Source organism: Typopeltis vanoorti, chromosome 17 (genome assembly GCF_054136105.1).
Source record: "Typopeltis vanoorti isolate ZY-2024b chromosome 17, IOZ_Tvanoo_1.0, whole genome shotgun sequence".
Lineage (NCBI taxonomy): Eukaryota > Metazoa > Arthropoda > Arachnida > Uropygi > Thelyphonidae > Typopeltis > Typopeltis vanoorti.
In genome coordinates, this window is record NC_143565.1 from 41,351,087 (window position 1) to 41,375,467 (window position 24,381).

Genomic DNA, 24,381 nt, shown 5'->3' on the forward strand with positions numbered 1-24,381 from the left:
GTGAAAATAGTGGCTTGATAGGGAATTGCGATGTACAAGATGGCAATGAGAGCGGTGATCTAAGAAAGAGTGAGAGCAACTATACAGAGAGAGAAAGTGGTTTGAATGATGAAAAAAATGAGGAATTATTTGTAGGAAGTGAGATCGCTAGGTTATGCGAAGTGATACAAAATGCGCAGCAGCAATTAGAGCACCTGCAAAACTCTTTCCAGAGTGATTCTGCTAACGTAAATAAATAACGTAAGAGTGGGCGAGTTTCTGAAATGAAGGAAAGAGTGTTGTATGGTGACTCGTTATTAAGAGGAGTGATAGATGGGAGTGTAACTAAATCGTACTTACCGGGTGCGAAATTTAAGGATGTAAGTAAGAGTATTAGAGTGCAAAAACAGAGGGTGAAAGAACTAATAATTGTGGAGGGTATGAATGAATTGAAAGGTGATAAATTTTTTATGAGAGAGGACTTGAAAGTATTGTTAAAGATAGTGAAAGAAAAGAGTGACAGTTACAATGGTGAGTCTGTTGCCGTGGTATGACAGAGGAGTTTAGGAGGGCCATAATCGCAAATGACATTATGCGCAGGTTATGCAAACGTTGTGGTGTGGTATTCGTGGACGTGTGGAATGAGTTTGATGGGCAAAAGGACTTATACAAGATGGATGGCCTGCATTTGAATGGACTTCGCGTGCGAAGACTGGAAAAAGTGTTGCTGAATGAAGTGAAAATAGATGTGCCGAACCAGGGAAACTAGAACTACCAAGGATGGGGGGGGAGTGGATATGCAGACATCAGTGAGACAGTTGAGTGTAAAAATGTATATAATGTACCTGAGCCAGCACTAAGGACAAAAAATGGGAATGGGACATTTAGAATAACGCATCAAGATAAGGGTGGAACGAAGGGATCACTGCATTTCATGTATACTAATGCCAGGAGTATTAGGAACAAGAAGGAAGAATTTTTGGCCTTGATTGGCTCTTCCTGGCCACAGGTTATTGGCATTAGTGAAACATGGCTGACAAAAGATGATATAGTTAGTGGGATAGAGTGTGTAGGTTATAGTGTGTTTAGGAGGGACAGAGAGAATAAAATGGGGGGAGGGGTGTTATTGATGATAGCTGATGAACTGCAACCAAGGAGAATTGAAGTTGTATTGCAGGATAGTGAAAGGAGCTCATTTGAGGCTATTTGGTGTGAGATTGAGACTGGCAGAATAAAATATACAGTTGGGTGCTGCTATAGACCAGGTGATGGAATAGATGGTGGAGATAGTATGCATAAACAAATTGATGAAATGAGTGGAAGGAGGGTAATTATTATGGGGGATTTTAATTATGGTAACATTGATTGGAAGAAGGAGAGGACACATGTGAGGAAGGAAATGGATTTTATTCAATTATTAAGGGATAACTATCTGAGACAGCATGTAATTGAAAATACTAGGGGTGTGAGAGTGCTTGACCTGGTAATAGCATCTCACAATTTGACTGTAATGAATATGACCATGTTGCCACCTATTGGTGAGAGTGATCATAAGGTCTTGACCTGGGAGGTGGCTAAAGGTGTGGAATTTTTGATTAAGACAGGGTATATGTGGAATTACTGTGCTGGCAAGTATGACAAGCTTAGGAGATTGCTTGGATCAGTGCCATGGCATGTACAACTGCAAGGGCTGGACGTCGATAGAGCATGGGAAGTGGTCAAGGAGCATTTACAGGAGGTTATGGCTGATTGTATACCTAGGGTCCGAATATTAAAACAAGTAGGGGTTAAATGGATGAATAACCCCATTAAGCTTGAGCTGCAAAAAAAGAAACAACTGTGGAGGGAATTTAAAGAAAGGGGTGAACTGCAGGCACATGAACGGTATAAAGTGTGCAGGCGAGAAGGGTAACGAGTGTGATAAAAACAGAAAAAGCCGATTTTGAAAGGAAACTAGCTATGCAAGCAAAAGATATTCCCAAACAGTTCTTTCAATATGCTGCAAGCAAGAAAAAAACTGTACATGGCAAAACGATTTTAAGAAATGACGATGGTAAGGAGATCACTCAACCAGTCGATATAGTGGAGTTACTGAGCACGAACTTTGCAAAAGTATATCATCCAGGTGGAGATATTGAAAAAAATGAAGGAGCCATTAGTTTATACGGGAATTGTGATGAATGAAGTGGAGGTGAATAGTCTATTACAGAACCTTAATGTGAATACATCTATGGGATTGAATGGTATACCGGAACAGGTCTTGGGTGAAGCGGCTAAGGAATTATCAGTGCCCTTGACGATGTTGTTTATTCTGGGTCTCGGGCCTGGTTTAGTCCCGAAGGCGTGGAAAGAGGGGAAAATAGTTTCACTGCATAAAGGAGGATCCAAGACTATGGTTGCAAATTACCGACCGATCAGCACATCAGGAGTTGTTGTCGAGGTCTTGGAGAAAGTAGTCAAGAGAAAAATACAGGAATGGATTGATGAAAATGAGATACTGTACAGGGGACAGCATGGCTTTGTAAAGGGTAGATCATGCCCGAGTAACTTGCTCAAGTTTTATAACAAGGTGACGGCTGAACTGGATAAGGGAAGTGGGTTTACAGTGATACTGCTGGACCTGGCAAAGGCATTTGACAGGATATCACATGGAATTCTAATCCGTAAACTACAACATATGGGAATGGATATAGGGTTGGTGAGATGGACAGGTGGTTGATGGAGAGATATCAAAGAGTGGTTTATTCAGGAGTGGAGTCCAAAAGACGGCCTGTGACTAGTGGGGTGCCGCAGGGTTCTGTTCTTGGACCACTGCTGTTTAATCTGTTCATTAACGATATAGGGAAGGATCTAAGTGGAAGTTCATTTGTTCGCAGATGATGCAAAGTTGGGGAGAGCGATAGTGAATGCAGAAGATGTCAAAGCCTTGCAGGATGACTTAGATAGATTGGAGTTCTGGGCTAAGGAGAATGGATGTCAATTTAATGTGACAAAATGTAAGGTTATGCATTTTGGAGTGAAAAGATTAGCAGCAGTATACCACATGGGTGGAACTGTACTCCAAGAGATTGATGAGGCCAGGGACTTGGGAGTGTTGGTGGATAGGGAGATGAAGTTTAGGGTGCACATTGCGAAAGTAGCTAAATCAACTCATCAACTCACTTGGTTGTTGAAAAATACCTTAACGAGCAGAGACAAGCAAGTTATTGTACCTCTGTACCGAGATAAGGCCTCATCTTGACTACTGTGCCCAGATTTGGTCACCTCAGTTCCTTCTTGATGGGGAGGAGGTGGAGAGGATCCAGAGGCGAGTGACTAAGATGATAGCAGGTCTATGGAATGAACCATATGAGAACAGGTTGAAGATTTGTGGGTTGCAGAAACTGGTTGATAGGAAGAAAAGGGGTGATATGATTGAGACATTCAAATTACTGAAGGGTTGCTATAAAATTAATCACGAAGTCCATGTTTTAGGCTGGGGGTGAGATTGGCAGATGGGTAAGAGGGGAGAGCCCATTTTTAATATGGAAGGGGAGTTCATACCTTAAAAGCACAGCTTTTCAGGTATGGACTCTCCTTCTATGTTAAAAATCTGTGCATTTCAAATCTTGTTTGTCAAATGTGATCATAAAAGAAACTTCAGAATTTCTTCAGACTCTCTTCCCTTTTGATATGACAACCTTATTCAGTTTTATAGTGAACTCTGGATATCTTACTTGGTAAGGAAAAACCTACAAGCAGTTTGAAGGAACAGCTATGGGTTTCACTCCCAGCCAATATAAACTGTGTATTATGATATGCTAAATCTCTACAAATTCAGCTGTCTTACTTTATCAAAAATCTGGGAGAGAGTCGCACGAGATCTTCAGCTAGTCTCTATCATCGCACCCGTACAAGGCACCAGTAAAGACTGTAGGATCCCACCATTTATTCTCAGTCTGTGTTTGCTTTCTTACTAGTGTGAATGCACACGTACTCAATGTTTGTACCCATAAAGATGCCTATGTTATCTAGATGAAATATATGCATAATAAGTTATTAACTAAATAAATTTAGTTAGTATTTATTATTTGTAGATGTGTGTTTATTTCACTAAACATCAACATGTGTGATAATCAACATCTCATTATCCATACCATACCAGTAATACTAATAATTGTAAAGCAAAGCACTACATTTATTCCTTTGCACAAATACACAAAATCAGTAAAAGAACCAAGCTTTGATATCAAATAAAAGTTTGGCAGATAATTTGGATTTTCAATGATAAATAATGTTTATCAAGGAAAATTCACTTACAAAATATGATATAAAGCTTTCAGAATGAATTATTTAAGTATTCTTTAAACTGCTTCTGAACAAAGTACATTTTCATTTGTGTTACTCAGCAGTGCGCACCAGTTAAAGAGTATGAACTGATTCCAAATTTCAGTGTTGCATTGGAAGTAGAACCATTCTCCATAATCTGACTTACCAACATAGAACCAAAGTTTTCAGAATGCCATCTTCATTGGTATCAGGAAGCTTCTGAAATAAAATAAATAAGATGAATTGTAATTCAGTATTCAATTTCATTATCTTATGAAAGTGTGGCTGTTGAAACTAAAATACAACTATTTCTGCTGCATTAATATGATTACAGGATATAACAGAATAGGCATACTCTAGCATGTCAGATAGCATGTGAAATAAATGCAAAATGCATTACACCTAAAACAAATGATAATTAGCAAACTAAATATTTCCATATTTAAAACAAAGATGGAGTACTAGTTTAAACAATGTTACTATGTTATGAGGTTTCATATGCTATGTTAGTAAACAGTTCTGTTTTGTGCTGATGCGGTAATTTTTGGAGGTAGCTTATAATTTGGAAAAAAAACTGACAATCATGTAAACTTCTTGCAGACAACAAAAGATAACTGTCTGATGAAAAACATGTGTTTCAGTTTACAATATTTGTTAAATGCATTTAATCAAAGCAAATGTCATTTACACTTCGATCTTATCTAAAAGTGAGATTAACTGATTTACAAATACACTTACCAAAAGTGGGAATGTTTTGCTGGAAGCTTTCATGAAAGAGTCGACTGGAGTTAACCAGCCCAAATCTCTCTCTTGGTAGCATGACCTGCTCTTGGGTATGGAGACAAATTTGTGAGTACATTTGCTTGGTAACAGCTGAACCTCAACCTCTCTCACAGATTGTGCTGTTACAGAAAGCATCCTGAATCCAAAGAAAAGGAAATTAAACATCATCTATAATGTTACTTAAAAGTAACAGAACAGCATTTGTGAAAAATGATATTCAGCATTCCATTTTTCTTTTATCACTCCCACACTTGAGAGGATGCAAAACCTATAGCAAATCAATACTGTATGTTAATTCTTAAACATTTAGTAAGAAAAGAAATACTATAAAATATTTGGATCTGAGTGAATCCCATCTAGGTTGCTGAGTATTATTATTATTATTATTATTATTATTATTATTAAACAAGACCTCATGGAGTCAAAGACTCATCTAGGAGGTTCTTTTATCTCACACACATCTCATCATACCGTGTCTTAAACACATTCAAACTCCTTGCAGACACCACACTCTCAGGCAAGGCATTCCAATCACTCACAACTCTGCACGAAAAAAACCTGCCTCTCACTCCCCTACTCACACCCTCTTTATACAGTTTCCAGGGATGACCTCTGGTTCTCCCCTGATCTCCCACTATTCTCTGTAGAACTTCTCCACCATTGATCCTATAACAACCCCTTACCAACTTGTAGGTCTCTATCATATCTCCCCTCTTCCTTCTCTCCACTAGACTCTGCAAATTACATCTTTTCAATCTTTGCTCATACTCGACATTCCAGAGGTCAGAAACTACCTTAGTCAGTCGCCTTTGGACCCTTTCCAACATCTCTTCATCCTTCTGAAAACCAGGTGACCAAATCTGGGCACAATAATCCATGTGTGGCCTAATCAAAGCTTTATACAATGGAACAAGAATCTCCCTACTTTTACACGTCAGTGTCCTCTGCATCATTCCCAGAAGTCATTTTGGCGATGTGTCCCCTAAATTTTAGATCCTTATCCACTATCACCCCCAGATCTCTTATTTCCTCTACTTCCAACAATATATTCTCACCAAGCATAAATTCTGCATCCCATCTTTGTTTTCCAAATTTTAAAACCTTACATTTTGCAACATTGAGCTCACATCCCCATTTGCTTACCCAATCACTCAATTTATTCAAGTCTTCTTGCAAGGCCACAACATCTTCACTACTCTTTATGGTTCGTCCCAACTTTACATCATCTGCAAACAACTGAATATCTCCATCCAAATCTTTGCCAATATTATTAATATACAAGTTAAATAGTAATGGCCCTAAAACAGACCCCTGAGGCACTCCACTAGTGACTTTCCTTTTCCTGGATATTGCACCCCCATACACAACTTGTTGATACCTATCAGATAGCCAGTCTCCAATCCAATGCACTAATCTAATATCCAACCCCATCTGCTCTAGTTTGACTGTCAACTTATCATGAGGTACTCTATCAAAAGCCTTTGCAAAATCCAAGTATATTACTGTGTATCCTTCTCCTCTGTCCAAGGAAGCAGTCACTTTATTGTAATAAGTAAGCAGATTACTAAAACATGACCTCCCTTTAGCAAATCCATGCTGTCCATCAAAGATTATACCATTGTTGTCAAACCAATTTTGGATCCTAGTTCTCACAAGCTTCTCCAACAACTTAACCACAACACCTGACACACAGATAGGCCTATAGTTTGATGCTTGAGTTCGATCACCACCTTTATGAAGTGGCACAATCTTGCCCTCCGTCCACTCTTTAGGAACTTCACCAAGTGCAAGACTCGAGTGGGCTCGAGTATAAAAGACTTGATTACCTGGATCTGAAGTGGGTAAGGGGGGTGATGAAAAAAAGTAGTGGAAAAGATCCAGAGATGCACACTCATTCCAAATCTTATGCCAGATAAATATCACCTAAGTCAAATGCAGTGTTTCTATTTCCCCATCATCAAAAAGTAATTTTGTCAGGACAGAAGAACATTTGGTGAGTGGTACAAATGAAGAACTATGAAAGTTCATAATGTGAGAAAAGAGGTATTATGGTCACATGAGTCTCTAACTAGGGATTTACTTGGCAAATAAATATATATATATATTGACAGAGGCGTAGCTAGAGGGAGGGGGGGGGCACCTTGAACATTTTTGAACTTTTGCAGTTCTAAAATACAGTCTCGAGAACTCAGTTCCAACTGTTGTAATACTACAATGAATTTTCCTCACAATTGCTGTAAGTGTTGCTAGTTGTGAGAGAAGTTTTTCTAAATTGTCATCGATGATTTTGCTAACATAAAAGCAAGAAAAATAACATTTTAGAATGTGGAAATTAAAGTTTTACTTCAAAAATAAACAGTGTTTTAATTTATTTCCCTACACATCGTTTTGACTTTTTTGTAGTATTTTTGATGTGTATTGAGAGGGGCAGCAAACTCAGGGACCACCTCGGGCAGCAAAAGCTCTAGCTACACCACTGTATATTGAAATCCTGTGAAGTCAGGTCTTTATTTGTATGCGTGATTCTTGGTATACAGTCTTACACTGCTTGTCTCAAGTGTCCTAATCAATACCCATGCTGTCTCAACCTATTTTCTCCTGCAGTTCATATCATTTCAGGGTAGTGATGTTAGCTGCCTGCAGAGTTTCATGTAATTAACTACTTTACAGTTCCACATATATCGTTTCTTGAATGTAACTTGTGATAACTCTCCCCAACCACAAGCAGTGCTGATATCTCATTCACAATCAAAACCAAAAATTTAAAACCTAATGTTACCTCCATCACGTGCTGCCTATGGGTGGTATTATCCCTCAGAAACTATAGAAATTCCAATCTCTTTGTTTTCATATACTATCTTCTCCTTCCAATCCATATTTTTTAAATTGAAATTCTCTTAGGATCCCTCCTTTTACCCATCCAGGTAATTTGTTTAAGTATTTCATAAATCATTGTAGTCTATATTCTAAGGTCTATAGGAGAATCCTATTAGATCCTATTCTGTTTATTTCAACCTCACTATAAACAGCCTCAAAACTACCAGATTTATATAATGCTGCCATTTTCCATCTTCATCCTAAGGAGCCACATTCGTCTGCTCTCATTAGAGGTACTCTTGCCATTCTCATTTCTCCTTCCAATCTTCCGAGAAGATCCCACACCTTCCATTTCTATTCCAAATTGAAACTTGTATATCACAGCCAAGTTTTGACCACACTGACTCATTCAGTGCCACAAAATCAGTTGCTTATTACTGACAATTCTTGTCTTAGCATAAAAAATAACATTCCATGTAGTCCCATAAGTCATATCATTAGTTCCCCTTCACCACCTCACAAAACTATGACTTAGACAACCTTCCCTTTCCTTCACTATACTTCCACCTCTTCATATGTAACAAATCCCATTCTCTTCAAGGCCATTCCACTTGCATCAGCTCTCTTCACTCTGACTGCTATAAAGCTCAATAACATAATGTTTCACTCTTATTTCCCTATTCCTTTCTCTCATCCACTCCCTTGCTGTAATGCATTTCATCAAACTACCCTACCCTACCCTATTTTTCATCTCTCTCTCTCTATTTGATTTGATCCTGATCCACAATTACTTTAACCACAATTTAACAATAACAAAAAAAAAAGGTACAGGCAGAATGCTGTAATGAAAAATGTTACTTGCCGTATGAATTAAAGAATAAAAAAAAGCATAAAATGGCACTCTGAAAAAAACCGATTTCTGAGCTAGAATCAATAATAATTGCTCAAATATGATAATATAGTTCTAATCACATTATACTGTTAATGCAGGGTTTTTTCCCTTCCAGAAACTTGGGTTTTTCATCCCTCATATAGCCAAATCGGCCCTTCAGAACACACCCAATTTACAGATAAAAATACTAGCTGTGGTGGTTGCCAGTAGATGGTACTTATGTAAATGATTGGTAGTAGAGGCTTAATGGAGGGATAGTTGTACAATAGGTGTCCTCCTATGATGAGTCTTCGGACTCCTTGAAGGTGTCACGAATAATAATAATAATAATAATGCATCTACACAAACCATTTTGATTCTTTGTTACATTCATTATTAAAAAAATTTGAACCTTATTCCACTAACCATACTTTATTTTCTTAAATTAAACCATAATTATTATTTATCAATACTCACCACTGGTAAAAGGAGATCATCTCCTTTTACTTGATGATCACTGTCTTTAATAGTAAGAATTTCCTATGATGAGTCTTTTGAATATGAAGGTCTAATGATGATGCTAATAATAAAAAAAAGTCAAATTTGGCAGAAGAATTTGTTTTGCATAGAAATGAAACAATGTATTAATTAATACAGTATGATTATTTAATAAAAAATTAATTATTTAATATTTTATAAAAATTACACTTTTCAGTAAGATAGGTGAAAATATTGAATTGCCAGCAATGTCAGCTCATAGCAGTTTGACCTAACACACACGTATTTGATATATTTCCCCAGATTCTTCAGAAGATACAGTTCAAAAGTCGATAATGTGCACTGGATGCTCACTTTAAATGAAGAGTGGCTAAATTATTATGGAAATCCGCTAGAGGGCTACACGGTGTGTAGTGCTTGCAGAGAGCTCCCGAAAAGATAAGTATTATTTTGAGAAAAAATTAGCAATTGATTTAATCCTAATGTAGTATTGTTTGTTTTTGGTAACTTGGTATGTCTGTATGATTTTTGATGTGATTTCTGCTTTATTTAAACTAGTAGTTTAAAAATATGATTGATAGTGCAGCACATGGCGGCAATGCAACGGAAAACAATGGCATCCAAAACTTTGCTGTCTTTGTTCAAAAACTTTAATGTAAGGGAATTCGTCCAGTGTAACATGTGCAGGATGTATACTTTCCCAAAAGAGGCTGGAGTTTGGATAGATAATGATAGTGGTGGGAGACTGTGCCGCAAAAGTAAGGAAAGTGAGGAATTGAAGTGTGTGTCAGGTCGTGAGATTGTTGTTGTAGAAGAAAGCCAGAATGTGAGAGAAAATAGTGGTTTAATAGTAAATTGCGATGTTGTACAAGATAGCAATGAGAGTGGTGATAAAAGAAAGAGTGAAAGTAATTATACAGAGAAAAAAAATGGTTTGAATGATAAAAAAAATGAGAAATTAGCTGTAATGAGCGAGATCGCATGGTTACACGGAGTAATACATAGGGCGAAGCAGTAGTTGGAGCATCTGCAAAACTCTTTCCCGAGTGCCTCGGCTAACGGAAATAAGCAAGTGTATGAAAGGAAAAATAAGTGTATGATTGAAAGTGTTTCAGAAATGAAGGAAAGAGTGTTGTATGGTGACTCGTTAGATGTGATAGATGAGAGTTTGACTAAATCGTACTTATCGAGTGTGAAAATTAAGGATGTAAGTGAGAGTATTAGAGCGCAAAAGCAGAGGGTGAAAGAAATGATAATCGTAGCAGGAATGAATGATTTGAAAGGAGATAAATTTGATATGAGAGAGGACTTGAAGGAATTATTAGAGGTAGCAAAAGAAAAGAGTGACAGAGGTAGGATAGTGAGTCTGTTACTGTGGTATGACAGAGACGTGTTTAGAAGGAGGGCCGTAATCTCAAATGACTTTATGCGCAGGTTATGCAGACTGTGTGGTGTGGAGTTTGTGGACGTGTGGAGTGAGTTTGATGGGTGAAAGGATTTGTACAAGATGGATGGCTTACATTTGAATGGATTTGGTGTGCGAAGACTGGAAAAAGTGTTGCTGAGTGAAGTGAGAGTGGATGTGCAAAATCAGGGAAACTAGAACTATTAAGGAGGGGAGGAAGTGGATATGCAGACATCAGTGAGGCAGTTGAGTGCAAGAATGTATATAATGTGCCCAAGCCAATACGAGCAACAAGAAATCAGAATGGGATAGTTAGTATAATGCATCAAGATAGGGGTGGGAAAAATGGACCTCTGCATTTCATGTATACTAATGTCAGGAGTATTAGGAACGAGAAGGAAGAATTTTTGGCCTTGGTTGGCTCTTCGTGGCCATGGGTTATTGGCATTAGTGAAACATGGCTAACAAAAGATGATATACTTAGTGGGATAGAATGTGTAGGGTATAGTGTGTTCAGGAGGGACAGAGAGAATAAAATGGGGGAGGGGTGTTATTGATGATAGCTGATGAACTGAAGTCAAGGAGAATAGAAGTTGTATTGCAGGATAGTGAAAAGAACTCATTTGAGGCTATTTGGTGTGAGACTGAGACTAGCAGAACAAAATATATAGTTGGGTGCTGATATAGACTAGGTGATGGAATAGATGGTGGAGATAGTATGCATAAACAAATTGATGAAATGAGTAGAAGGAGGGTAATTATTATGGCAGATTTCAACTATGGTAACATCCATTGGAAGAAGGAGAGGACACATGTGAGGAAGGAACTGGATTTTATTCAGTTACAAAGGGATAACTATCTGAGACAGAATATAATGGAAAATACTAGGGGTTCGAGAGTGCTTGACCTAGTAATAGCATCTGAGAATTTGACTGCAATGAATATGACCATGTTGCTGCCTATTGGTGAGAGTGATCATAAGGTCCTGTTGACCTGGGAGGTGGCTATAAGGTGTGGAATTTCTGATTAAGACAGGGTACATGTGGAATTACCATACTGGTAAGTATGACAAGCTTAAGAGATTGCTTGGTTCAGTGTGATGACATGTAAAACTGCAAGGGCTGGATGTTGATAGGGCATGGGAAGTGGTCAAGGAGCATTTGCAGGAGGTTATGGCTGACTATACTTAGAGTCCACATAGTAAATGGATGAATAACTCCATTAAACTTGAGTTGCAAAAAAAGAAACAACTGTGGAGGGAATTTAAGGAGAATGGTGACCTGCAGGCACATGAATGGTATAATGCGCAGGCCAGAAGGGTAATGAGTGTGGTAAGAAAAGCAAAGGCAGATTATGAAAGAAAATTAGCCATGCAACCTAAAGAGAATCCCAAACAATTCTTTCAATATGCTGCAAGTAAAAGAAAAACTATACATGGCAGAATGATTTTAAGGAATGCTGATGGTAGGGAGGTCACTGAATCAGTCGATATAGTGGAATTACTGAGTGAGCACTTTGAAAGAGTATATTATCCAAGTGGTGACATTGAAGGAATGAAGGACCCGTTAATTTATAATGGAATTGTGGTGAATGAAGTGGAAGTGAATAGTCTATTACAGAACCTTAATTTGAATACATCTGTAGGATTAGACGGTATGCCAGCACGGGTCTTACATGAAGCAGCTAAAGAATTTTCAGAGCCCTTGACCATATTGCTTAATCTGAGTCTCAGGTCGGGCTTAGTCCCGAAGGGGTGGAAAGAAGGGAAAATAGTTCCACTGCATAAAGGAGGATCCAAGACTACTGTTGCAAATTACCGACCAATCAGCATATCAGGAGTCACTGTCAAGGTCTTGGAGAAAGTAGTCAAGGGAAAAATACAGGAATGGATTGATGAAAATGAGATACTGTATGGGGAACAGCATGGTTTTGTGAAGGGTAGATCATGCCTCAGTATCTTGTCCTGCTTTTATAACACAGTGACGGCTGAACTGGACAAGGGTAATGGGTTTACAGTAATACTGCTGGACCTGGCTAAGGCATTTGACAGGATAATACCACATGGAATTCTAATCCATAAACTGCAACATATGGGAATGGATATAGGGTGAGAGATGGATAAGAGGGAGGTTGATGGAGAGATACCAGAGAATAGCTTACTTAGGAGTAGAGTCCAAAAGACAGCCTCAGCCGATGACCTCGACTTTCGCACGAGACTCTATCTCAGAAATTTGGAAACACCCTCCGCCGCATTCTACAATCAACAACGGGTGGCAGCAAACAATGAAAGAACGATTTACCAGATCGAGGAGAAAGGCCAGATTCTAAATTCAACCCGTGAAATACTCCGTCACTTTCACCAGCAGTATCTCGGCATCTTCGCTGACCAGCAGGGCACGGATGACTTCAGTGAGTGGGACGTCAAACGTTTTCCCGAGCATCTTAGCGCCCTGCATGACAGGCCGATAACTGCAGCTGAAATAAAAGCCACGTGCAAAACGATGAAGACAAAAAAGACCCCAGGGCCTGACGGACTGGGGATAGAATTCTATAGATCTATCTGGGACCTTGTACTGCCAGCACTAGTAAAGATCTTTAACGAATTCCTCACTTCGGGAAACATCCCCGAGGAATTCGCTAAGAGCTATACAATCTTTATCCCCAAAAAAGACCGAGATCGGACCTTGTCAAATAACTGGCGTCCCATCTCCTTAACTAACCTAGACTATAACCTTTTCGCAAAAATTATCTGTACACGCATTAAGGGCGGAATAGAAAACATAATAACAAGTTCACAGGTCTATGGAATCCCAGGTAGATCTATGGAATTTAATCTCTTCCTGCTAAGAGACCTAATCAGACTGGCCAAGGAAAAAAAATACCCCTTGGCACTTCTCTCCACCGACCTGGAAAAAGTGTTCGACAGCGTCAGCCACACGTACTTACAGGACACCCTAAAAAAAGTAGGCATAGGCACGAGACTTCGGCGTACAATTAAACATATGTACACAGAGGCCTCGACACAACTGTCTATTAATGGGTTTCTGACAGAACCAATCCGTATAAAGAGAGGGGTTAGGCAAGGCTGCCCACTAAGCCCCCTTCTCTTTTCCCTAGCATTAGAACCCCTCATCAAAAGAATAGAGAACACCCCTGCAATTAATGGCATTCCACTGCCCCAAGTTTCCAAACAGTGCAAAATAGTAGCATATGCAGATGATGTAATGGCCACACTCAGAGACTCTGAGTCTATCTGCATCTATCTTGATATACTGCAAAACTTCAGCATAGTCAGTGGTCTCCGAGTTAATGCACAAAAAACCAAAATCAAAAATTTTGGAAATTTCCATAACACCGGACTTCCCTACGGTTTAGCGCTGCATACGCAGCCGCTAACAATACTAGGAGTTCCCTTTTCTGAGTCGCTACTTTACCAGTTAAAAAATTACAGGAAATAAGTACGGAAAAGATAAGTCTATTCAAACCGACTTTTTTCTCCTTTTATGGCAGAGCCACAGTGATAAAAACAATAATTACCCCAATGTGGAAAATAAACTTTCAACATCTTTCTCTAAATCCAGAGTAATTTATTAAAAAAGGGTGGCACACCAATTGGCAATTCCTATAGGTGGAGATGACCTGCAAATGCTTCTGCCTGATATCTCGACTTGGGCCTGGCTCCCACTGAAGAGACCTCAATAAAGGTCGAAACCGGTCTGGGTAGTGGCCCTTCCCTTAATGCATAACAATAGACATATCAGCAAGAAGATGTGTTTTGCATTATAGGAGATACTAGGATAGGAGTGTTGGTAGCTTGCTCCACCTTTGCAACGAGTTGCCCTGGTGTGTACCACCTTAACCCAGTCCTGAAGATACTTTCAGGTGCAAACTTTGTTTGCTCACACTTGGATAAAGGATTAAACTAAATTTATTATACTCTAACCAAGTGGAAAATAAACTTTCAATATAAGTATGTAATAGTAAAATATAGGGGGTCGATAAAAAGTCAAGAAACTCTTGAAGGGGTCGACGGGCAAATAACTTTGACGACCCCTGATCTAAGAGTTGAATTAGAATAATACCTGTTGATGAAAGATTGCAGACTGCAGATATCAGATTTATAACAAAATTTGAAGGGATAAAAAAGAATCAATAGCATAATCTATTAAAAATGTACATATTAGGCAGAACTTAACATTATTAGCAGTGAAGAATGTGAGAGAAAAGCTTATATCAGGTGGAATGGTTCACTTTGACAGGAAAGGAAAGGTTAGTAAAACAAGTGTTTGGTGCCAGGTGGGCAAGAAAAAATACCCAGAGGAAAAAAACAAGACTAGGTAGATTTACCAGTTAAAAGTGCCTTAGAAGGCCAAAATATAAGATCTGACAAATAGAGCGAGTTTGACGAAAAACTGTTGATAGGAAATTAGTACTAATAGATCACAGTATCCTATATACTCCTTGTATATTTCACAAATTTGATGATGATAATTATCATTATTTACTGTGGATTGTGTAGCCAATTACTAGTTTTGTATCCTGTGCTTTTTTTTTTTTTTTTAAGGTGCTTTTGAACTTGCAAGATGAAAATTGCATATATAGGAGCTTTGGTCTATAAATTGTAAATCTAATCATTAATATATACTGTATATATTTTTTCACTCTGTCAGAAAGTAAATTATGCTTTTATATACTAAAATGATGTAGAAATTTTTACAGGAGTAATATAAACAGACTGGAAGTATAAGCAAAGGAAAATGGCTGCTAATATAAAATATAATATTATGCATTTTGGGATGAAACAATTACCAGTTTGGGGTGAAAAGATTACCAGCCGCAGCAAAATGTGTACTCCAGGAAATTGCTAGTTTTGGTGAAGGCTCTCCGTCTTCACCAAACAAACACTCCACACAAATCCCTAATATTATAGGGATTTGTGTGGAGGGGGGGGGGGTAGAGAACTGAAGCTCAGAGGGCATATTGCAAAATTGACTAAAATATTTCATAGGATTACCTGATTATTGAAGAACATCCTTACAAGCAAAACGGTGATGCTATTATACCTCTTTATAAGACTTGATACTTTATAAAGCTTCTACATATTTCCTGTATTAAGTAGAATTTTGATTATATTGTAAATATACAGAAAATATCATTTATTCCAAGGAATGGAAGAATCAGGAGGAAATTCCTATAAACAAATTTTGTCACTGTTGAGAATTAAAGAATTACAAAGAACAACAAAATGTTAATAGTTTTGTTTGAATATGTATCACATACAGTATTTATATTTAAGGATACATATAATAATAAAAACATACATAAATGCAATAATTAGTTATGATTGAGTATTAATTTATCATAAATATCAGTTCAGAACAAAAACTCAGTGATGAAAGATAATTAATCAATTATTTTTTTGTTTATGCACTTATGGACATTTAGAAAATCATTCGTCTTTAGGATAGGTACTAAATAAAATTTCAGGAATTTTTACACTGTGTACCTCAGGGAATTTGTTGATGTAATTTAAGCTTTGTTTAAAATATTAGATTAGCTAATATTTCAATCATCTAATAAAATTAAATCTGCATAAAAACGCATTTATAATCATCATAACAATAATAATAATAATTATTACAATATTCATGGATTCAACAGACCATCACTGATGTAGGGGGGGGGGATCTCACTCCCAAGCCATGCATGTTACATTGAACCGGTTCACACTACCTGCATTTACAACACATTTAGACAACATGTATAAGTAAATCTGCTTTTTTTATTATTATTTCCCAAAAGAAGTATACGCGGCCGTTTAGTCCTTACCAGTTGCGGCCGGTGAAAATTTTAAGTGGGGGTGCTGCATATACAAAACAAAAACAAAACTTTTTTTCCTAATCAGTAACCAATTTATTAATAAATAAATTTACATATTAAAAATTGCTTTATTAAAAATATTTCATCCTCACCACGAACAAACACCAATAATAAAAGTTTCGTATCAATAGTAATGACAAGTGCAAACGAATATTGGCGTTAGATCGCAGTGCATTTGTTTCGTGTAACAATAATTGAAAAAATATAATTCTTTTCATATTTTCAACAGTGACACTCGTCATAATTCAGCCTTGTATCTATAATAAATAAATATGTTATTTTAACAAAATAAAATAAGATTTACAAAAAATAGTTCACCACGCACAGCACCAATAATGAACGTTTCATATCTCACAGGGCCAAGTGGTTAGCGTATCTGTTCTCCATCCAAAAGGCCGTGGGTTCGAATCCCGTTGTGCGCATGGATGTTTGTGATTGTCTTTCGAAATACTAGTGGTGGTGGTCGGCGGTAGATGGTGTTGATGTAGTTGGGTTCAGTTGGTGCATTGAGTGGTGGAGGCAGAGTTGTAGAGCAGGTGCCCTCCCTCGACGAGTCTTTGGACTCTCTGGAGGTGTCAAATAATAATAATAATAAGGCACGTAAGCATACTAAAAATACACTGCTGTTTGAGCAGTGTGGGAATGACGTAATGTGCAATGACAAGCGCAACGAATATCGGCGTTAGATCGCAGTGCATTTGTTTCGTAACCTAAAGCGTTAATCGAACAATTCCAATTAACTATTCAATCAATGTCAAAACATAAGCTGTAAATTTTAACATGTTGTACTGCATTTATATAATGTTGTAAGCATTGTTATTATTTATAAACACAAACAAAATTTAATTTTTTCATTTTTTCCTTGGGGGTGCTGTAGTGTTGCAGTGCTTATGTACGGGCCACCACTGGTCCTTACTAAATTTCTGAAGATCTGAAGACAGAAAACGGCCAGTCTCCACCGTTAGCCATTACGGTGTCAGAAGACTGATCTTCTCTTCATTCGCACTTTACTGCAATCGCAGCTCTCCATGTAAAAAAAAAAAAAACTTCCCATTCCCTTGAGCTATATTTCCAGATATAGTCTTCCCATGTCCATTCCTCTAGTGCGAACCTTGAAAAATCTCACCCATATCCTTTTGGTAAATTAGTGGTGGCACACCCCAGGATTTAATCTTGGAGGGGGGGGGGGGGTTGAACGGATAAAAATATTTTTAATACAATGAATTTGCATTAAAAATATTTTTATCCGTTCAACTAATATTCGTTAAATTTCATTCATTCAATAAAATTTATTAAATAAAATTCATTAGATAATTATAAAAAATTATTTAAAGAATAAAATCCAGTTTTCTTTTTAGAAAGCTCTTGAATTATTTCAGTCGTGGTTACATTAATCTCTCTGTGTGTGTGTGTGTGTATATATATATAGCAAAGCCAATCCGTTCAATCGTGATTGTGTCATGGTAGATCTTAAATAGGTTTTTAAAAGGCGCAAGTTAGAAAATGACCTTTCACTGACGCATGTTGTTACCGGAAGCGTTGCAAATATTTTTAATAAGTTATAGATGTTAGTATATATCATTTTGTAACACTTTGAAACTGCATCAACAGCATTTTTGCATGGAGCTATTGCAAACGGTTTTTCAATTTTCTTACACCACAACTTGATTTGGCGTGTAATTGCTGGATGCCAAGCAATTACACAATAATATGCGGTGCCAAGTGAAACGTTCATGAAGTTGAGTCAATATTTGGTCAATAAATGGAATGAAATAGTTTTCCTGAAATACTCTTCTACAGGCTGGAACATTGGACCTTAATGTTTGTTTTGATGAAGTCCTTGGCTTTTTAATGTCAATATTAAAATTATTGGCTTTTATAGATGCTTCATCGTAAATATCTTTAAATGAAGAATTTGGTGTTTCATGAACAGTATTTAATTGAGCCACATCATCATCAACACAATTTAAGGCAATTAAGAGGTCACTGTCAGATTTTTGCATTATTTTAGACAATGGTAAGGTGCACGGAAATATTTTTTGCAAGTTAAACAAAGATATTATAAATCTTAAAAGATATTAATATTATATTATAAACAACAAGGACGTCCTGTCTTTTAGGGGTATTGAAGAAATTGTGTACCTTTTCAACTATGCCAATGCAATTTCTTAATTGTCACAGATATAGCATTTCCAAGTGCCAAATTCAAATTATGCGATGCACAATGAACATATAAAACTTGTCGATATTATTATCACATAACATCTCCAGGTAGTCCAAAGACATATCGAGGAAGGGCACCTACTCTACAACTCTCCGTCTTCACCAACACCACAACTATAATCATCATCATCTACCAACGCTGTCTACCTCCGACCACTACAACTAGTATTTTCACAGACAATTGCATCCATGCCCACCGCGGGATTCGAACTCGCAGCCTTTTGGCTGGAGAGTCGGCCAATCAGGCCGGATATATAGATAAAACAATTAAAATTTGTGGGTAAAAATTAAAACAAAGTTTACATTTTTATTAAACATGATATAATTATGTCACTATTTACTTTTAATGAGATGAGTCAGTTGGGCTCAATATTGGTCAACTTCAGTCGAAGATCGGCACACACTAAGACGAATTCTGTATTTTGTTTTTATTTGAAGGAGTGATGAAAATCGTTTCTCGCAAAGATAGGTTGTAGAAAACTGCATGACGATTTTCGACTTCTTCAAATAATTCGGGAAATTCACTTCTCACTGAAGGGGAGATCAAGAATCGAGCCGAACCACGATCACGGAATTGCATTTTAAGCCCACTGTCACTTGTAAAGCTCAATACGCTTCCTTTTTCGATAACGAAAGGTCGTTCTCGTGACTGCAAGCCTGAAATGGATCGTGAAATCACAGAATTTCTTATAAAAAGTTATTCGGAAAATGTTTCCAAATTCTGTTTCAGAGTTTTGAGGTGGACACAAACCCTTTCCCAGTGGTTAAATTCTAAACTAATAAGTTTCGGGGTCCTATACAAAATAACCAATTGTATTTATCTTTTGAATACTATCCGGGGAAGCTTCAAACCTCCCCGTTCCTTTCATCACGCGTTCGTAACCAGGCGACTGTTGATATTGACTTTATATACACATTCAAACCTGTAAACAATTGTTGAATAATAAAACAATAATGTAGGCATAATTACCGTAAAGGGAGAAAAGTCTCAAAACAGAAAAATGTTCCTGCAAACTAACCAATTGTATTTACCTTTGAATGCGCTCCACTGATCGAGTATCCAGCAAGCCAGCGGATCTTTCCTTTCGTTAAGCGTATTAATATTATCGCATTGCAACTGATGGGGAGTCTGTGTTTCTGTGGATTCGTTACAGACCTCTTTCTCTTCAGAAACTACACACAAACTGTCATTATAAACTCGCTTTGTATTATCACTGTCATACGAGATATTTTTCCGTTTAAAGAAAGAACCAATGTACTTATCCATACTTACTCGCATATAACTCTCACTCCTGATTTTACTTTTCGAAAAAAGTTTCGCATATACCTCGCAAATGAAAAAAAAAGCTTAAACACGTTCAGAGCGGGGGGGGGATAGTAACTTGCTCCCGCGGTAAACAACGCGCCCTCCCCCCAATGGCCACTATATTGCAAAGGCAAGAAAAACAAGTACTTTTATTATCAGTGAATAAGGTATAAGCAGTCTGTGTAATATATTTCTCAACAAATAGTGCAATTAGAGACAACTGGGATAAAAACTACACTAATTAAGAAATTACATGTCCCCTCATACAGAAACTATGCTGTATATATAGACTCAAGCAAAACCATATGTTGCACCGGCAAACACAGTATCTAACTAAAAACTATTGTTATTAATTAGATTGTGGTGAGTTCGCTCGGCAGCAATAAAATTCAACCGAAAGTGTTAAAATTCGTAAACCTGTTAAAACTAAGATATATATATATATATATATATATATATATATATATAAAATGAATGCTGTTATGGCAGTTTCACATATTATTGGAATTCGGTTGAAGAGAGTTAGCATTTCAACTCAATTGTCAGCTTGCATTTCGGGCGATTTCCGAAAAATATATAAATACTGGGGTTAACTCGCAGCACATTTTGTCTAAATATCACTTAGCACTTCTGAAGATATATTGAATTTTGGTTGAAGGAGGAAAACCTTCGACAATAAAAATCAATAAACAAGCAATGGGTTGAATGTGGTCAAGTGGACAACACATGTTCACTTCAAATCTGACAAAACAGCAAGGGAAGGTGGAAGCAATAAAACCATAGTTTTTCCCTTCGCCCCTCTTTTATTACTCGTCACTCTGCCGCTACAAATTAAAATAGTGGCAGAATGTTCGTGCCATGAACATTCTACCGCTATTTTTTTTTTTTTTAAGTATTCATTTTATTTTAATAATTTTTACTTACTTATTCAATTTTAATTTGTTTCGTTTGGATAATTAAAATATATAGATTTATGTGGTTAATTTAAGCCTGTGGACCACCTGTCCCATCGTCGCGGCCCATAGGTTGAGAAACTGCTATAGGGTTCTCTCACCTCATGTGACCCTTAATTCATAAGTAGTATAGAAATAGAAGACATGACATAAAAAAATAAAATAAAAATGTGATAAATGCAGTGTTGACTTAGGTCAAGCGTGTGCTATATTCCCCCAGCAGCTTATAAATACAAGGTGTGTAAAAATATAATACTTAAATTGCTATAAACTTCTGTTCTTGATTTTGTTTACTTGTAGGAAAGGAATTTTTTTTTTATTCAGTGAATAAATGAATTAAATATCAGAAACTTTTATTTCAGCTTACGAAAAAATAAAAAAATAAATAAAAAATGAATTTTAATTAGGAAAAGTATTTTGGAAATTTTTCTAGTGTTTTTTAACTTTTTCTTTTTTTTTGGGGGGGAGGGAAGGACCCCTCCCTGGGTGCGCCACTGACTCCAACGATGAGTCCTTGGAGGTATCACTTAATAATAATAATAAATATCTCTCAATCATACCATATCACCCCCCCCCTCTCTCTCTCTCTCTCTCTCCCACTCGCCAAAATCTGCGGATTACATTCTTTCGGTCTATCCTCATAGCCAACATTATCTTTGTTGGCTATGAGGCATTATCCACTCCACTATCACTTCGTCCGCACGAATCCATGCGATCAGATCTCTCCGGTGTCCCTGATCAGGACTTTATATTAATAAAAAAATAAATAAAAAGCTAAATGGAACCTTCAACCGATATTTTGCTCTGCGTTTTCGTTAGCATACCATGTTAAATTAAAAATAAAATTATATATAATTACATGATTATTCTCAAGATTTACACAAACGGCTGTTCTTCTTCCCCGAGCAATTTGCTTAATTTGAAATAAAAGCAGCAAATGACTCTTAGGCAAGGTTATACCAATTGAATTACGCTTAGTTGAGCGTTACCATAGCGACATAGTTGGAGAAAAAATTTTCTGTCATGAATATCTTTGCCCCTCTATCTGGGGGTTACCAACGAAATAAGAGTCAGGGTCACAGATCACCATGGCTACCAACTTCAGAACATTCGAGGTCGTCCTTAATCATTTGCGCGGTTTGCCAACCGTTTACACCTTTAATAAACAACCCATCTCTGCACAGTATCACACTCCAAAACGCATTACACTTGTAAAGAACAAACCGGGAAGGAGTGAGGAAATAAGAAATAAAAACACCAACATAAAAAAATAATAATAAAATAAAAAGGTGATAAATGCAGTGCTGACTTAGGTCAAGCGTGTGCTATATTCCCCCAGCAGCTTATAAATACAAGGTGTGTAAAAATATAATACTTAAATTGGTTACTGACATCACGGAACACTTATTCCGTGATGTCAGTAACCAAGCCATGTATTTTTAAACACGTAATTTGGGAAAGGGAATACCGCTGTTAATGACCGGTCATAAAAATTACCTGCAAGCTGATTACAGCAATGGGCGGCGTATGTATCCTCTGTTCTCAAAACTGAACGAAATAACAACTGTGTTGCATATGTTAGTGACCAATCAGCAAGGAAGTATAAAGAAAATTTTTCCACTAAAATTAAAGATCAAGGTAGTCTGTATCCGGTTCTCAAATCTAGTAATACTGAATACTTCCTTCGCAAGTTCGTATTGTAGGGTGAAAGTTTCGAAACCGTAGTGCCGTGGTTTTTTTTTTTTTTTTTTTTTTTAAGTAATAGGCCTACAGATTTAAATTTTAATATGAATAAGAGACAAGGGACTTTGTTTAATTTTGGTGTTAAGAAATCTCTTATTGAAGGTGTTTGTGACGCTACAGATAGTGAGTCATCCACCTCCAGCCTACAAAGCGTTCTCAAGGATGTACAAAAGGAGGGAAAAACTACTAGCACACAGGAGAAAAAGTCTGCATTCTCTCCTAAGTAGTTATATTATAAGTTTTTGGTGATTAGAATGGGATATATCAATGAAAATAAGCACAAATTAAACCCTCGACACCGCAAGGTAAAAGAGGGTATAAGGAAGATAATTTAGTGATATTGGCCTGAGGAAACTACAATATGCCACAAGATTTCATTAGTCCAGTGATTGATAACTGATTTAAATGTAATTTTATATTTGTCAACATGTCACACCATATTCATAAGTGTACTAATACTCTTTATGATTATGCCATAATCAGTGGCGGCTCGTGGCTTGAAATCGTGGGGATGCTGCAACTTTTGAAATATACATATACACTGTAAGTACAGTGTTAATGTGTTTGGATAAAATATCAAAATTATGTTAAAAATTTAAAAAAAAAATTAAACATGAAAAAATATTGTTTATCATCGATAAAATTATACTGTTTAGTATAATTCAAAATTACTTAAAAATAAAACCATTATCATAACTCCAATAATGTTCTAAAATAAGAACTATAACAAATGTTATGTCTTTAATTGTAATGTGCAAATATTTAAAGAAACGAAGTAAACACGATAAGCACTACGAACACTCTACTGGCGCAAACTGCACATAAACAAGAGTGGAATTGCGCGACGGACAGTGCCGCAACGCTAATAGCTCGCATCTCACTATGAACGTGCATATTCTTGCGCGCGTAGCAATATGACACTGTGGTAAACACAGTGCTGCTAGCGCCCTCCTAAGTGCTACAGGATGAATTGTTATTATTTTTTATACAAAATAAGAGAATTGTATAAGATTGTTGATGATAAAATTAAATATTACAAGCAAATATAAATAAATTAAATATATTTATGTATCGAGAAAAATCGGGGGTGCTGCAGTTGCGTAGTGCCTATGCACAAGCCGCCCCGGCCATAATTAATTATTAATACATTACAAAATAACCAAGATGTTCCGTGAAAATTTCAGGATTTGTGATGTGTTCCGTAGTAGGAAAAATCTGGGAAACGCTGTCCTATACATGCGACTCGGACCTCAAGTAGAGAAGATACACAGCAGTAACACTCACTGCAAACTAAAACATTGATGACTTACCCGAAAATAAAATCAGAATTGCGACTAGATACTGGTATTAATAACTGAATGTTCTTAAAATAGCGTTTTCAACAACAAAATGTAACTTCCCAATATGGCAACTGCACTCACCTCAAGAAACGCAAAGATAACATGTAAGTGGTTGGATAGAAACACGTGACCCGGCTCTCTTCTTCTGCTTGCTTCGATGCCACTTCGTGGGGCTATCACACGGAAAAAATAACTACATGATCGTGCAATTCTGTTACTCGGAAACTGTTCAAAGTTTTAAAAAAAAAAAAAACTAGGAATAAAAGAAAGTGAAA

The 24,381-nt window shown here is 37.0% G+C and overlaps 1 long non-coding RNA gene across 2 annotated transcripts; it reads right to left on the reverse strand.

Moving 5' to 3' along the window:
* Window positions 1-4,135: 4,135 nt before the first annotated feature.
* LOC150097316 (uncharacterized) lies at window positions 4,136-24,198 on the reverse strand. Of its 2 annotated transcripts, XR_016549690.1 has the most exons (5): window positions 24,077-24,176; window positions 15,676-15,767; window positions 9,236-9,338; window positions 5,026-5,206; window positions 4,136-4,506 (listed from the first exon to the last, which is right to left on the reverse strand). It is a non-coding gene; the product is annotated as an uncharacterized LOC150097316 (long non-coding RNA). The 2 variants fall into 2 exon arrangements; XR_016549689.1 differs by lacking the exon at window positions 15,676-15,767 and having other exon boundaries at window positions 24,077-24,198.
* Between the last annotated feature and the right edge of the window lie 183 nt (window positions 24,199-24,381).